Source organism: Lepidochelys olivacea (genome assembly GCF_965140295.1).
Source record: "Lepidochelys olivacea isolate rLepOli2 genome assembly, chromosome: 3".
Classification (NCBI taxonomy): domain Eukaryota; kingdom Metazoa; phylum Chordata; order Testudines; family Cheloniidae; genus Lepidochelys; species Lepidochelys olivacea.
The window spans coordinates 57,380,708-57,397,801 of NC_140413.1; the positions used below are offsets into that span (position 1 = coordinate 57,380,708).

Genomic DNA, 17,094 nt, shown 5'->3' on the forward strand with positions numbered 1-17,094 from the left:
TGGTCATGTAGGAAAAAGTAACAGATATAGTGAACCAGATTCTAGCCTCTGTCGGTAGCACAAAACACCCTCAGAACTGGTTTAACCAGTTGCATGTGAAGATTCCCTTGGCATAGAGGAAATCACTGGGTGATACAGATTCATCCCTATGCCCCCTGACACCTGCTTGTGGGGTGTGGCCAGAGGAAAGAGGCAGCTTTTGGCACACTGCTGTGCCCCAGCTTTCCTTGGCTGGGAAACAGCTCTTTAGAGGGGTCATTGCAGCAGGCACAATTTACAGCGGCAGCAAGGACACTCCAAGTTGTGCTGGTGGGTTTAACCAGCTCCTGGATGGCTCCAAGATTGCTGGTTTACAACGTTCTTAATTATCCTGTTGTAATCAGCTGTCCCTGAGCCTGGGCATGGCCATAGTGTCTGAGTTTCTTCTCACTCACTCAGCTCAGTCCTTTCTAAATCCATTAAAGGGCACATGCTTCTAGTCCCTAGGGGCACTCCCCAGGTCCTGTCACAGGATGGAAGGAGCCCAGAGGGCTCCTCATCCTTATAAGGCTTGCAGTGTGAGTTTGCCCCTAACAAGAAGGAGGAGGTGGAGGAAGACAAAGGACTATCAACTTCCGCATATTGTGCTCCCCTTGCTAGCAGAGTTCACTGGCAGCATCTCTGCTCCTGGAAAAACTCCCTGCCCATGTGGCCAATCTCTGCCTTTTAAGCTCCATTTCTCCAGGTGGAGCATATTCTGCTGGTACAGCTAATTCGCACTGCCTGAATGTAGGAATGTTTATTATACTTTCTATCAGCACAATGGGTTCGTGTCCCATCATGTCTGTCTGGAATCATAGGTGGGCATTTTTTAAGGTGAATGTTATAACAAAGAACTATAGTCTCCCCATTCAGGTAGAATACATATAAGGGGTGGAGGGCAGCTGGACGAGGAAACTGTGAGTTTTCTCTCATTACATTTCCTTGTATTGTTCCCTAAAGGGGATTAGGATGGGGAACAGTCACCCAACCCTTCTGCAGATCCACAGGGACAGGAATCTGCAGCACATCAGGTTTTTGGCCTTTTGAGGTACTGGTTGCCTACCTCATGGCACCCTGGTTTCCTTAGGAACCATCCACTTTACTTCACTGCTCACCTTCACAAACTCTCCTTCAAAACTGTGATGTAGGCATGAGGCAGTAGTTAATGCTACTTGTGAAAGCATTAGTTTAAGTGTGTGTTTCTGCTTGGCTATGTGGCAATATAAGAAGGGGGAGTATGTGACAGAGATCGTCAGCCCTCCTGGGCTCATGCTTGGTGACCAACAGAACTCTGCCTTGTGGATGAGGAAGAAGTGTTGTATCCCTGAGGGCAGCAGTTTTAGGAAGAAATCACTTGAGACACAGAGAGCTGTAAGCCTTAAAAGCAGCCATTTATTGCCACACACTGAACTGACCAAACCAGCCAAAACTGGCTGGGCTATCCCCTAATAATCTAACTCAGTTGCCACAACAAGATTCTATTACCACGACAACCAAATACACAACAAGAAGGGCGCAGAGTATACTTCAGAGCTGCTGCTCCCTGTTATGTTTCATCAGCAGTAAGAGAAAGGACATCATCTTATGCAGCCGCCCCAGGTGTTGCTCCTGGAAACATACACTGCTGGGCTCTGAGGCGTAATATAGGTGTCGATATGGGAGTGACTTCACATTATATTATTTGCAAAGTCACTCTCATCCTTACACTCCCAACTTTCTGTACTCTGTGACCCATTTCCACTGGCTTCTTCTCCCCACTGCTCATATCTGTGTAAGGGAGCAAATAAGCTGATATTATTAGATATCGTAGTACTGACATTGGCTGAACAGGATATAAAAGTGTTCCGTTACTTGGTAGGTTACCTTAACTCTGCTCCCACTCACTACTAATTATAAACTTGGTATGACCTATTTTTTTTTTTAAATCTGGGGTGCGTGATTGATTCTCTAACCATGGAATAGCACAAGCCAGGGGGCCTGGCTATACACAGTAAGAGCCCTACCCTTAGAGACAGACTCAGAAACACACAACTCATGAAGATGAAACTATTTTTTCAGTTAAGTACATTCATTCTTTGGGGAAGAATTTGAATAAATGGAATTGATAATGGTGGACATTGTCAGTAAAATGTTCAACGTTAAAAAACGGAGAAAATTATGCCTTCCAGATAATCTGTCTAAATAATTATCTTCTGATGTGGTGCCTGTATGCGATGTGCAATAACTGAATACTATAGTTAGTTTCTGTTTGTGGGGTTGTTGGGTTTTTTTGGTGTGGGGGAGATGCTGCAACCATATTGAACTTGTAACAGTTACATTTATTTAATGCTGATGGTCATCTTCATTGTATCCATAACATTTAATTATGTATGTACCACAGAACTCTTCCAGCATGATGTTTCTGGCATTAATTTCTAGGTTTTAATGTTACTTGTGTATTTGTTTTCTCTGGTGGTTTGCTGGTGGTTGGCTGCCGAAAGCTATGTTTCACAGACTGCACAGAGTGAGCAGTGTCTGTCATGCAGGGGAGCATCCAACATCAGTTGGCATCTGCCTGCTGGGAAGGAGAAGGGACTTTCCCCTCTTGCTGTTGTTGAGATGAGTGAGACCTCTGTCTTCTCTGTCTGCTTCTGTGTATTTCTGTTTCTCTGTCTTATTGTTTAATCTTTCTCTGTATTCCATTCACTTTCTTTTCTTGTTGTCTAATTCTGTCTGTTAATCCCTCTCACATATCTAGTTAAACTAAGGGTGGGCAAACTTTTTGGCCTGAGTGCCACATCTGGGTATGGAAATTGTACGGTGGGCCATGAATGCTCATGAAATTGGGGTTGGGGTGCAGAAGGGGGTGAGGGCTCTGACTGGGGGTGTGGGCTCTGGGGTTGGAGCAGAAATGAGGAGTTTAGAGTGCAGGAGGGGGCTCTGGGCTGGGGTAGGGGATTGGGGCATGGAAGGGGGTCAGGGATGCAGGCTCTGGGCTGCACTTACCTCAAGCAGCTCTTGGAAGCAGCAGCATGTCCCCTCTCCGGCTCCTATGCAGAGGTGCAGCCAGCTGGCTCTGCGCACTGCCCTGTCCACAGGCGCTGCCCCTGCAGCTCCCATTAGCTGCAGTTCCCAGCCAATGAGAGCTGTGGGGTGGGGGCAGCACCAGGGGACAGCGCGTGGAGCCCCCTAGCTACTCCTAAATGTAGGAACTGGAGTGGGGACATGTTGCTGCTTCCAGGAGCCTCGGCATGCGTGTACGGAGCGGCTCCATACCCGGCTCCCTGGCTGGAGCTCCAGAGTCAGATTAAACAGGCTGGAGGGCCGGATGTGGCCCCCCAGGCTGTAGTTTGCCCACCCCTGAGTTAAACTGAGAGAGAAGGGGTGTGGGAGCAAAAGTGAAAGGGAGAGTGAGGAAGACAAAAGGGAGAGTGGGAGTGGTAGAGAGGAGGTGATAAGTATGGAATGTAGAATAAAGGAAGTACGGGGACAGAGCGAGTGAAGGGATAGATTAAAATAGGCAGGAAATGAGAGAGGGTGACACTGCACTCAAAAACTTTACACTGGAGATCTGGCGGTCATTTATTCTGCTCACAACAAAATAATTTAAGCAAACATTGGTCCTGAACCTTTTCTCTCCTGGGATTAATTGGCCAAAAACATTAAAATACCTATTAGCTTGCTTTGTTGCTAAAAGGAAGATTGAAAAGAAACCTTTGCAGGACCTATGCGGAATAAAAATGTCAGGTCAGCTTAGCAAATGCGACCACTGGGCAGGGTTAGAGAAGATCCAGAAAAACCAGGAAAGTTAAATTATCCACTTATTCATTTGTATGATTTTAAATGGCACAACAAATCTGAAAGACTTTTTATGGCATAGTGACTTCATATTTACTTAAAGTAGCTCTCCAAGACCAAGGGGGAGGTCTGACCTGTAGAGAAATGCTTGATCACCCTCTCTGGAAGCAAGCCTGGCAGCGGAGGAGAATAGCCCGTGGATTGGTTCACCTGTTCTTCAACATATTCCAGTGGTCTAGTGCAGCAATGCACTTGGCCCTAGCATGCTGCCTTTGGATGGCCCCCAATCTGCCACACCATCAGGCCCCCTCTGTGGTGTGAAGAAGTCAGAGGAAGTTATTGTTACTCTAATTTATAGGCAGGGCATGCTGGGTAGAGGTGGCTGTGCCCAGACTCTGCTCCCCTATGGTTGGTCATATCCTTCCAGCTCCTCGGCCTATTAGGAGCTCCGCACCAGGATTGTGGTCGCATTGAGGATAGAGGTGTCTATATGGTGGGTGAGTAATTACACTTAGCCTCCCTTCTTCACTGCCCATTCCTTTCAACTTTGCTCCCCTTTACATTGTGCAGCAGATGGGAGACATGGGCCCTACTCTTCCAGCTGCTTGTTCATGCACTTATACATACCCTGTGGAGTTCATTTGTTTACTGCTATAGTTCAGGGATTCTTTGAACGTGCTCATCAGACACCACTACTTACTGGAGCTTTATTTCTTTCAAACAACCTAGTGGTGCTTAACAGTTACAAATTAAAATTGAAAGTGTGCTTTGGTGTTTTGCATTGCTGCAGTTGCACTGATGTCTGGGAAAATATTGTGGTGGAGAAACTCTGTGTTGAAGTAATTCTGGAAATCGTGTTCACGTTAGAAATCCCCAAACTATACTTTATTTAAAAATGTTTTAATGAGCTGTCTTATTCAGTGCATTAATCTGTCAAATAGAAATAGATGGGAGTGAACTTGGAATCCCAAGATGGAAGGTTGAGAGAGTGCATTGTGGAGGTGACATGTTAAGTCTCCATGGTAAAAGGCACTGGCTGATTCCCTCATGCTTCCGTATCATTCATTCATGAGGTAGCTGTGGGTGGGAAGTCATCACAGTCTCTAATGTGCATTGAAATGAAAGCCAATAAGAATGAAAGACCTAAAGTAGTTTTGAAATTGTGACATTTTCTGGCTATCACAGAACCCTTCTCTTTTTAAAAGTCCCTATCCAAATCCTGACTCACATCACCCCTTTCCATGGGAGATTGTTATAGGGGAGCAATCTTTCAGAGAGCCCCTTATATTGTCTCTTGGCAGGGGAAGGGATAAACTTGGCTGTTTCCCAACAATTCCCAGCTCAGTAGTAGCTTAGCCTTGAACAGCCTTACCCTCTGAAAAATGTCCCCAATGATAGATGTATTTTCCCCTTAGTTCTGCCTCCATCCAACCTGTTCTGCCTCCTAGTCAACCCAGTCTCTGCTCCCTCCCACTGTGCAGACCCTATAGAGGAACCTCTGCAGGGTCTGGATGGGATGGAGAGAAGCCAATGCCAGGGAGGCAGTCAAACCCATCTTCGCTATAGTAACAGGGATATTGGTTTTCTCAATGCATGGATCCTGGGAGGATGATACAGTCCTCTTTCTGATCTAGTGTTCATAAAAAAAAATCTCTGTAGTAAATTGTTCTGTATCAATCTTGCAGTGTGTTTAGAACAGAATGTCATAGTTAATATTTAGAAAACATGAATGTGGAACACTACACATTTTATACATTACTTGTGTAAATATATCTTTCAACATTTCTCAAAGAAATAATAAACAAAGCAATATCAACAATTACATGCTTAAATCATGTAAACATTTTAACTCCCACCCCAAATAAAACATTTTCAGTGAATATTTAAAGCAATGAGGAACAGAAAAAAACCCACTTGGTGCAAAACACTTGAAGATATACCTTGAACTGTAATGTTTCAGAACAGAAAATAGACCTGAACTGGAGGGAAGAAGACAAAGAAGGTGACCAGAGTAGGGTGGTTGAGAGAGAAAACAGTGGCATCTTTGGGAAATGAAGGTGATCTGCTTGACTTTACAGGATTGAATGAACAAGTATGGTTTAGAATTTTGAACACAGTTAATATGAGAAAGAAATGGTTCAGGAAGTTCAAATAAAAGAAAACTGCAAGATTTAAGATGAGAGAAACAAAAGCACGGATAAGGGTCAGATGGGGACAGAAGCAACCACGTGAAAGTGATGATATGTAGGGCCACCATCATAGGAAATAGGAGAAGCAAAGTTGCATTCATATTTTGAAATACCATACCTTACAGCTTGTCTGTACAAGAAAGCTGCACTGGTTTAACTGAAGAAATGTTTTTAAAACGGCTTTAGTTAAATTGGTGCAAAAGACTATGTGGATACTTATATTTTGGTTTTCCAGGCTTTGATTTAGCTTAAGGCAATTAAAAATCATTTTAAACTGAAACAAGCTACTCTTAAATTGTAATGTCTTCACAGTGGTTTAGCTAAATTAGTTTACTGATGCAACTTGCTCATGTAGACAAGACCTTAGATGCAAGCTCAGAAAAATAATAGAGACCACAAAGTTACCTAAAATGTGGTTGTTTTTCAATCACTTTTTTTTTACAGCAGAGAAATATAGTTCTTGACAAATTTAGCTGAAGAAATCTCAAACAAATCCAAGTATTCTGTCTAAACAGGAAGAAATAAACACATTATCAAAAGACTCTATAGGAGTCTGGTGGCTGAACAGAAAATGGTAGATGGAATGACATGTAATCAATTAACACAGGAGAAAAGAAAAACAGGGAAACCGCTAACTAGGAAGCCTGGAGAAGATGGCACAGGTTTGTCTTCAATTTTTAAATTTAGACATGGCATCTGTTTGGTATGATTGGTAAATTATGAGTGCATAATGAGATGCATGTATAATAGAATCTCTAAAATGCTTTTATAGCTTGTGACGTAATGAAATCAGGCTGTGAGAAAATACTCATATATTCTTCTTGAAGATCAATGTTGATGCTCTTTTGTTAAATAGTTAATAAGATCCTAGCAGTGTTTCCATCATGGGTCTCTTTCCCCTCCTGCTCCTTTACTAAGTACATCCCTAATCTACATTCGTCTCTGCTTTTCACCTCTCTTTCAGTATTCATAGAATCATAGAATATCAGGGTTGGAAGGGACCTCAGGAGGTCATCTAGTCCAACCCCCTGCTCAAAGCAGGACCAATCCCCATCTAAATCATCCCAGCCAGGGCTTTGTCAAGCCTGACCTTAAAAACTTCTAAGGAAGGAGATTCTACCACCTCCTTAGGTAATGCATTCCAGTGTTTCACCTCCCTCCTAGTGAAAAAGTTTTTCCTAATATCCAACCTAAACCTCCCCCACTGCAACTTGAGACCATTACTCCTTGTTCTCTCACCTGGTACCACTGAGAACAGTCTAGATCCATCCTCTTTGGAACCCCCTTTCAGGTAGTTGAAAGTATCTATCAAATCCCCCCTCATTCTTCTCTTCCACAGACTAAACAATCCCAGTTCCCTCAGCCTCTCCTCATAACTCATGTGTTCCAGACCCCTAATAATTTTTATTGCCCTTCGCTGGACTCTCTCCAATTTATCCACATCCTTCTTGTAGTGTGGGGCCCAAAACTGGACACAGTACTCCAGATGAGGCCTCACCAATGCCGAATAGAGGGGGACGATCACGTCCCTCGATCTGCTTGCTATGCCCCTACTTATACATCCCAAAATGCCATTGGCCTTCTTGGCAACAAGGGCACACTGCTGACTCATATCCAGCTTCTCGTCCACTGACACCCCTAGGTCCTTTTCTGCAGAACTGCTGCCTAGCCATTCGGTCCCTAGTCTGTAGCGGTGCATTGGGTTCTTCCGTCCTAAGTTCAGGACCCTGCACTTATCCTTATTGAACCTCATCAGATTTCTTTTGGCCCCATCCTCCAATTTGTCTAGGTCCCTCTGTATTCTATCCCTGCCCACCAGTGTATCTACCACTCCTCCTAGTTTAGTATCATCCGCAAATTTGCTGAGAGTGCAATCCACACCATCCTCCAGATCATTTATGAAGATATTGAACAAAACCGGCCCCAGGACCGACCCCTGGGGCACTCCACTTGACACCGGCTGCCAACTAGACATGGAGCCATTGATCACTACCCGTTGAGCCCGACAATCTAGCCAACTTTCTACCTACCTTATAGTGCATTCGTCCAGCCCATACTTCTTTAACTTGCCGACAAGAATAGTGTGGGAGACCGTGTCAAAAGCTTTGCTAAAGTCAAGAAACAATACATCCACTGCTTTCCCTTCATCCACAGAACCAGTAATCTCATCATAGAAGGCGATTAAATTAGTCAGGCATGACCTTCCCTTGGTGAATCCATGCTGACTGTTTCTGATCACTTTCCTCTCATGTAAGTGCTTGAGGATTGATTCTTTGAGGACCTGCTCCATGATTTTTCTGGGGACTGAGGTGAGGCTGACTGGCCTGTAGTTCCCAGGATCCTCCTTCTTCCCTTTTTTAAAGATTGGCACTACATTAACCTTTTTCCAGTCATCTGGGACTTCCCCCGTTCGCCACAAATTTTCAAAGATAATGGCCAATGGCTCTGCAATCACAGCCGCCAATTTCTTTAGCACTCTCGGATGCAACTCGTCCGGCCCCATGGACTTGTGCACATCCAGCTTTTCTAAATAGTTCCTAACCACCTCTTTCTCCACAGAGGGCTGGCCATCTACTCCCCATGCTGTGATGCACAGCGCAGCAGTGTGGGAGCTGACCTTGTTCGTGAAGACAGAGGCAAAAAAAGCATTGAGCACATTAGCTTTTTCCACATCCTCTGTCACTAGGTTGCCTCCCTCATTCATTAAGGGGCCCACACTTTCCTTGGCTTTCTTCTTGTTGCCAACTTACCTGAAGAAATCCTTCTTGTTACTCTTGACATCTCTTGCTAGCTGCAGCTCCAGGTGCGATTTGGCCCTCCTGATTTCATTCCTACATGCCCGAGCAATATTTTTATACTCTTCCCTGGTCATATGTCCAACCTTCCACTTCTTGTAAGCTTCTTTTTTATGTTTAAGATCCGCTAGGATTTCACCGTTAAGCCAAGCTGGTCGCCTGCCATATTTACTATTCTTTCGACACATCGGGATGGTTTGTCCCTGTAACCTCAACATTGGAAGATTGGGCCAAAAGAAATCTGATGAGGTTCAATAAGGATAAGTGCAGGGTCCTGCACTTAGGACGGAAGAACCCAATGCACAGCTACAGACTAGGGACCGAATGGCTAGGCAGCAGTTCTGCGGAAAAGGACCTAGGGGTGACAGTGGACGAGAAGCTGGATATGAGTCAGCAGTGTGCCCTTGTTGCCAAGAAGGCCAATGGCATTTTGGGATGTATTAGTAGGGGCATAGCGAGCAGATCGAGGGACGTGATCGTTCCCCTCTATTCGACATTGGTGAGGCCTCATCTGGAGTACTGTGTCCAGTTTTGGGCCCCACACTTCAAGAAGGATGTGGATAAATTGGAGAGAGTCCAGTGAAGGGCAACAAAAATGATTAGGGGACTGGAACGCATGAGTTATGAGGAGAGGCTGAGGGAGCTGGGATTGTTTAGCCTGCAGAAGAGAAGAATGAGGGGGTATTTGATAGCTGCTTTCAACTACCTGAAAGGGGGTTCCAAAGAGGATGGCTCTAGACTGTTCTCAATGGTAGCAGATGACAGAACGAGGAGTAATGGTCTCAAGTTGCAGTGGGGAAGGTTTAGATTGGATATTAGGAAAAACTTTTTCACTAAGAGGGTGGTGAAACACTGGAATGCGTTACCAAGGGAGGTGGTAGAATCTCCTTCCTTAGAGGTTTTTAAGGTCAGGCTTGACAAAGCCCTGGCTGGGATGATTTAACTGGGAATTGGTCCTGCTACGAGCAGGGGGTTGGACTAGATGACCTTCTGGGGTCACTTCCAACCCTGATATTCTATGATTCTATGATTCTAACTCCTACAAGACTAGACTTGTATTATCATACAAGCTCTATAACAGACTGAAGTAAAGAGCAAATTTTAGCATTTTTTTCATGTATTATTAATGTTGCTTAAATAATGCACAAGCAAGGGTGATAAAATGAATAAAAAATCCTGGTATGGATGCAGGTTTTCCTGTTGTCTCCAGACATGCTTTTTTGGTAAATATAGTGATGTGCTTTAAAACACAGCCCTTGATATTTTTATACATATGTGTGTGTAGGCTTTGAATTATGTGTATTTAAAATATGTTTTACATATATGATCAGACTTTTGGGGGTATTGTGTTTTGCTAAATACTCAACCTACCTGCCCACTATTAGACTGTTAATTAAGAACATAAGAATAGCCCTACTGGCTCAGATCAAAGGTCCGTCTAGTCCAGTATCCTGTCTTTCGACAGTGGCCAGAGGGAATGAACAGAACAGGTAATCATCAAGTGATCCATTCCCTGTGCTCATTCCCAGCTTCTGGCAAATAAATAAAAAACATGTTTTCTATTAAATTAAATATTAGTAAAATTAAATAAAAGTAACTGCAATGTTAATAGCTCTCACCCAGTATTGGTGTAAAATATGTTAATACCAAAGGATTACAGTGTATAATTACTGGAATTTCAATTATATTACTGTATCTTGATACACTGAGCAAGATATTTCAAAATTGCCTTTATTCCAAATGGATCTGCAGCTTAATTTTAAATCATAAAGTTGTTTTCCTGACCACTTATGAAAAATGCTTTTTAGTACTTGAACATTTTGAACCCAGTGCTGCCCCAATTGAAGTCAGTAGGAGTTTCACCATTAACTTTCATGGGAGCATGTTTCCCATGAAAGACCATCTCTTTCCTCAGGAAGGGATCCAGATCTGGTACTATGCTTTATGTGTTTAAAATGTAACTATTTGGCTAAGTTTTGGATACCATTCAATAATTTCATATGATGTCCAAAATCACTGGTATTGCTATGAGCCTAATATTATCGTTCAGCAAGAGCTGCAGAAACTGAGTTCCTGATCCACTGATGTCAATTAAAAGACTCCTTTTGACTTCAGTGGCTTTTAGTTAGGTCCAGCGAGAACAGTCTTGAAATTGCTTGAGGCCATTTATGTCTTTTTTTTGTAGTGGTCCATTGAAATGTGCAAGATTTCAGGCCCAGACTGACCCTCAGATGTAGGAAAATCTAATATACTAGACAGAAAATCTAATATACTGGACAGATGAGTTCTGCACACCATATTTCCCTGGACTGTTCTGTCCCCATTGAAATAACTAGTAGTCTAGCACCGCAATCTCAAGGCCACTTAGCACTCAAGGAAATAATAATCTACATGAGCTCTGCTGTTAGCGGTATCTCTACTTACTGCTTCCCTTTTTATGTATGGTGACATTACTATGGAGACCAGCCATCATCTCTCATTCTGTCCCATCTTGACACATAAATTTAGTCTGCATATGTATGTTTTCATGGATTCCCCTCCTCTTCTCTCGGAGGAATCTCTCTCTTTTTCTCTTCTCCCTTTAGGTAGCATCTCCCAGGCCCCTTTTTCATTTCTCATTTTCTTCCTCCTCCCTTCCCTTTTGAATCCCCTCAGATAATTTTTCCATTGGGTTGGGAGGGGGTAGACAGGGAGCAGGAGTCCAGTTCTGCAGCCTGAGCAGTAGCAGCAGAGAAGGTGAAGAGGGAGGCTGGAAAGAATTCTTCTCTGAGACCTCACTTGTGGGGTTTTGGGAGAATGGCAGCTGCTCCTTGGTGGAGGGTAAAGGATGAGGGAGTGAAAAGAGAACAGAAGATCTGTAAAGGGTGTGAAGACTACCCTGTTGAAAAGCGCTTCAGTCAGTATCAAGGAACTATTTTAAAAAGGAATTGTTTTTGCAGGACCTCACATATTGTTTACTTTGTTGCTTAAGAGTCCTCAAAGCAGTTTACATACCTATGAATCCTAATCTTTGAGCTCTGCTGACTTAATCATTTTTCCTAGTGCACAAACCAAGTAAACTAAACAAAGTAACATTAGCTTGTCACAATGGAAATGTGAGAATAAATTTCATGTTTTCCAAACAGAACAGGGCAAAGTCTATAGAGAAATTTATTTCAAAGCTTCTGCGTGTTAAAAAAAAAATTGGATAAAACAAATGAGTTGTAAATAATACTTGACACTGTTCCTTTAAATTTTTTTTTCTTGAGCAGTGCTCATATTTTCATCACCTATTCCCTTTTTGTTTTTGGCACCTGCAAAGGCTTAAGCTGGAAATTTTATCTTTTGCAACTCTATTCTTGTCACTCTAAATGTCTCTTGTTGTGTGAATCAGTATTGGCTCTGCTTACAAATAAAATGCAAATCATATCCTTGCAAAGCTAAACACTTATCTCAGTGAAATCAGAACAAATACTTGAAGGTTAAAACTGAGATTCTTTGGTTAGCTGAGGAAATCATAGAATGCAACTTGAATTTTCAACTACATAGAATGTATACAAAAATGTATACAAAAATTTCAGCTCTGAGAAATGTCCTTCTTCTGAGCTAGAAGTTCATAATTTAAAGTTTTAAAATTAAATGCAAAGCTTATTCTATGATTTTTTCCTTTTAATAGAAAAGCCAGTAATTGAACAATAAGATACAGAAATAAGGACAATGATTAAAGGATTGGAAAACATACCATACAGTTATAGACTCCAGGAATTTGATCTGTTTATCTTAAAAAGAAAAGGTTAAGGGGTGACTTGATTAAAGTTTATAATCAACCTACAAAATTTATAAACCTACAAAAATTGATACAGTAAAAGCTTTGTAATCTGGCATGTTGGGGGACTGGGGGGTGCCGGTAAGCAAAAAGTTCCAGTTAACTAAGAGGGAGGAAGTTTGGGTACAGGAAGGGGCTTGGAGCAGGGGGTTGGGGCATGGGAGGGTTGTGGGGTGCTGGATCTGGGTGGCTCTCACCTCGGGCAGCTCCCGCAAGTGGTGACCTGTCCCTGCTGCTCCTAGGCAGAGGCGCGGGTAGGTGACTCTGTGTGCTGCTTCCGCCTGCAGGCACTGCCCCCGCAGATCCCACTGGCTGCAGTTGCCAGCCAATGGGAGCTGTGGAGCCTGCACTCAGGGTGGAGATCCCAACCCCCTGCTCCAAGCCCCCTCCCACACCCAAACTCCCTCACAGAGCCCATGCCCCGCACTCCCTCCTGCACGCCGAACCCCTTGTGGTTGTTCCTCCACCTAGGAGAGGCAGGGACAGGTCGCCGCTTCAAGGGGGTCACATGGAGCCAGCTAGTGAGCCTGCCAGCCCTGCGCCACCTGGACTGTAAACCAGACTTTCAATGAAGATCAGAAATGCCAGTTTATAGAGCTTTCCGGCTGGTAAAGTGCCGGATAATACAGCTTTGGCTGTATTAAAGGGGTCTTCAATTTGGCAAACTAAGGTATAACACGATCCAATGGCTGGATGTTGAAGCTAGACAAATTCAGACTTGAAATAAGATGTAAATTTTTAACAGTGAATGTAATTAACCATCTGAAACAATTCATCAAGGGTAGAGGTGGATTTTCCATCACAGGAAATATTTAAATCAAAATTAGATGTTTTTCTAAAATATGTGCTTTAGTTCAAAGAGGAATTAATTCAGGGAAGTCCTGCGGCTTGTATTATACAGTAGGTAAAACTAAATGATCACAATGGTTCCTTCTGGCCTTAAAATCTATGTATCCGTTCTAGATTAAAAAATAATAATTATATCATGCCATAGTTTGTGATGCAAGGCAAAAGGCCAAAGGCAAAATGGGAGCAGGATAAGGCCCCCAAGTCATTGGAAGTTTTGCCATTTATTTCATTGGTAGTAGGATTAGTCCCAAATTTCATAGAAAAATATAGGCTCCAGTGTCTTACTATTACTGTGACATGGAATTTACCAGCATAAATAAGAAAAAGTAGCAGATCTATGTACAGAATTAGCATTAATGACATCACTCATGACAAATAAGAATGTTCCATTTGTGTCAAAAATTCTAAAGCCTTTTCATGGTCTTAATTAAGGAAACTTTCTGACAGTGGGGACAATTTAATTGGCTGTTTCCTATTTGAAAGGGAAGTCAAAAGAGCTAGCTGAAATTCAGTATTACAAACAGGCAACTTTCATTCCTGCCAACATCTGAAATCTATAAACAGGAAGCACAGTTCTGAAATCCTTACTCCATTCTCTCTCAGGAGTTTTGCCTGAGTAAAGATTTTAGGATTTAGCCTTGTGACATTAGGGGAGAAAAGTAGGAACAGAGGTACAATCTTGCTTCTGCTGCAGTTAAATAGGATTTTTGCCATTTACTTCAATGAGAGCAAAATCAGACTTACAACTTTTAATTCAATTACTATACATTGTACTTAGAGTTTTATCAAAAGAGGAATGGAAAAGTGACATATTGTGAAAATATCAAGGACTCTTCCTAAAAATTAGAATGTATTTTCACATGACAAAACTACATTTCAGTATGATATACTGTAACAGAAGCTGTCTAATGACAACAAGACAGTTTCAAAAAGATAAGTTATCATGCAACAACCTTACCCCGACTGGCTAGGGGAATCGGTTGAGTCATTTTTTTTAATGAAAACTGGTAGAAGTATTTAATAGTAATAACCTCTTTTCAACTATAAATGCCAAATTATATAATGGCGTAAGTCCATCTATGTATATCACTTGTTTTTTGTTTTTGTTTTTAATTTCAAATGTATTTATTAAATACTTATTTAAGTGGAGAGAGAGACTGATTATATATTGTTACCCTTTTTCAACCCAAGTGGGTAGCCAAAGCTGGGGGTCCTGGAGTTGTTTCAGCTGGGAGTAGAAATTGACTAGGGCATTGACATCCGGTAGTTTCTTTGAGGCAGTCTTGTTTATTTGCATGAAATGTACAAAGTCATGCGAAGGCAGGAGGAACCAAAACCAAAAAGGAGCAAGTCGTCTTTGAATGCTGGTTCCTATGCATATTCACTGTGGGTGCACAGATGGTCCATGCTCCTGGAACCAGAAATTCTTTGATATCAGTGTCTGTTGGTATGCACCTGTGCCTCCTTGTGCTCCCAGCTGAGGTAGCTGCCAAGATCAACTGCCTTTCCAGTTCCTTTTCTACCTCTCACAGTCTGGGACGGAACCTCCTGTGTCTGATTCTGCTCTTCAGCATTCTGCTTCTTCACGTCTGTAAATTTTGTAAATAGTTGTTAAAGTATTGGATAGTGTTAGTTTTAGTGTCAGTTAGTTGGGAATTAGGGGTTTCCCGCATCCTCAGCTCCCCCAACATTTTGGGCCTTATTATGCCCAAGGTTCCAGGCTTCAAGCCGTGCCTCGCCTGCCCCTCGTCTTCCTGGTGAGCACCCTGCATGTGAGCTGCTGATATTGCCTCAGGAAAACATACGTCTGTTTGAGATATGGCATTTGCCATGCTTTCCCCCTGCATACCAGGCAATTTCATGAATTCTGGAGACACCTTATAGGTGTCTTCATGGGTATATTTACAGGGCCCAGGGGATTGAGCCTCCCAGCCTGGGTCAATAGACGTGGGCTAGTGGGGCTCATGCTAGCACTCTAAAAATAACTGTAGACAGTGCTTTGAAGTGGCAGTTCGGGCTGGAGCTCGGGTTCTGAAGCCTGGGGACCCTGGGCCTTCCTGCTCCCCATCTACAGATTCCACTGACTGGTTCTGATAGATTGGAGTCTGTGAGCAGGCATAAGGATTTCATGAAGCAGAATCATGAGAAAAGCAAGGGCAAACACCACCACAAGAAGAGGGACAGATCTCCCTACTCATTGTCTAAAAAGAGTGTGATGGGTTCCCCCCGGGGTGCCACTGAGCCCCCTGGCCCACCAGCCTGGGCTCCCTCTCACACTATACTGCTGTGACAAGCTGCAAAGCCCACAATCCTGCACTGTCACCAGCATACATACAGGTAGGGACACAACCATCTGCAGTTACATGCAGGCTCTCTAACCACCAGCTTCCCAGACTCGGACCTCAGAGCAGTACTATCCTGCCCTGGGGAAATCTGGCCAGTATATGGGTCCACCTCTCGTTCAATGTGAAGAGAACAATGCACGCTTGTGGTAACCAAGCAGCGATTTTCCCCAAGCACTCCAGTCAAAACTCACTGGTTTAGATTAAAACAAAAGTAAGTTTATTAATTACAAAAGATCGATTTTAAGTGGTTATAGGGGATAGCAAACAGATAAAAGCAGATTATCTAGGAAATAAAAAACACAAACTAAACTTAATATACTAGATAGATAGGATATAAATTGGCAGATTCTCACACTAAGAGATTATACAAGCAGGCTGCAGATTCGTAAGGGGCATGCTTCACTTGCCTTACAGCTTGGAATCCCCAGGTGTTTTGTACACAGGCTAGAAATCCCTTTAACCTGGGTCCAGCACTTCCCCCAGTTCAGTCTTTGTTCCTCAGGTGTTTCCAGGAGTTTTCTTGTGCAGGAGTGAAGAACCCCAGGTGATGTCACTCCTTGCCTTATATAACTTTTGCATGTGGCAGGAACTCTTTGTTCCCAAAGCTTGGTTCCCAGACTAGTTTGTGGAAAAATACTGACATCACAAGATGAAGTCGAGCATCATGTGGCCTGGTCACATGTCTTTGTAGGGTCATAGCAGCCGTCACTCACAGGCTGTTTGTAGCATTCTCAGGGAGGCTCATCACCAGATGGGAAATAAGCTTCTCCAGAGGCTTATTGATCTTTCTAATGGCCCACTGCCCGGAATAGGCCCTTCCCCACCCACTATCTAGACTGAAAGCATCTTGTCTAGTGGGCGTTACCCATGAATAAGTACATTTGAAGTACAGATACATAGTATTTATAACTTCAGATACAAAAATGATATATGCATAGAAACAGGATAATCCTATTCAGCCAATCATAACTTTTCCAGTGACACCTCACAGACTTATCTTGTACAAAATGCATCATAATTATGCCATAACCATATTATAATAATATTACTATGATGAAATATAGGGTGCAGTGTCACAAAAAGGTCTTCCTCAACCCTTCCTCTGGCACCACCAGGGGTCCACCTGCATACTCCTATGCTTATGGTCATCAACTTTATTAGGGCCCCTGGGAGTACTTTTGGGCACCTGAGTACAAGGACCCTCTGTATTACTCTGAGTAGCGGTCACCCCCAGGTGAAGAACCACAGTCTCCACAGGAGCACTTGATGAAGGAGGAGCAGTCAGTACTGCCAGTACCATTGGATCCACCAGT

At 43.1% G+C, this 17,094-nt stretch overlaps 1 protein-coding gene across 27 annotated transcripts in view; it reads left to right on the forward strand.

Moving 5' to 3' along the window:
• Positions 1-17,094, forward strand: part of RIMS1 (regulating synaptic membrane exocytosis 1) — a 513,389-nt gene that overhangs the window by 107,699 nt on the left and 388,596 nt on the right. The gene's annotated exons all lie outside the window — the stretch shown is intronic.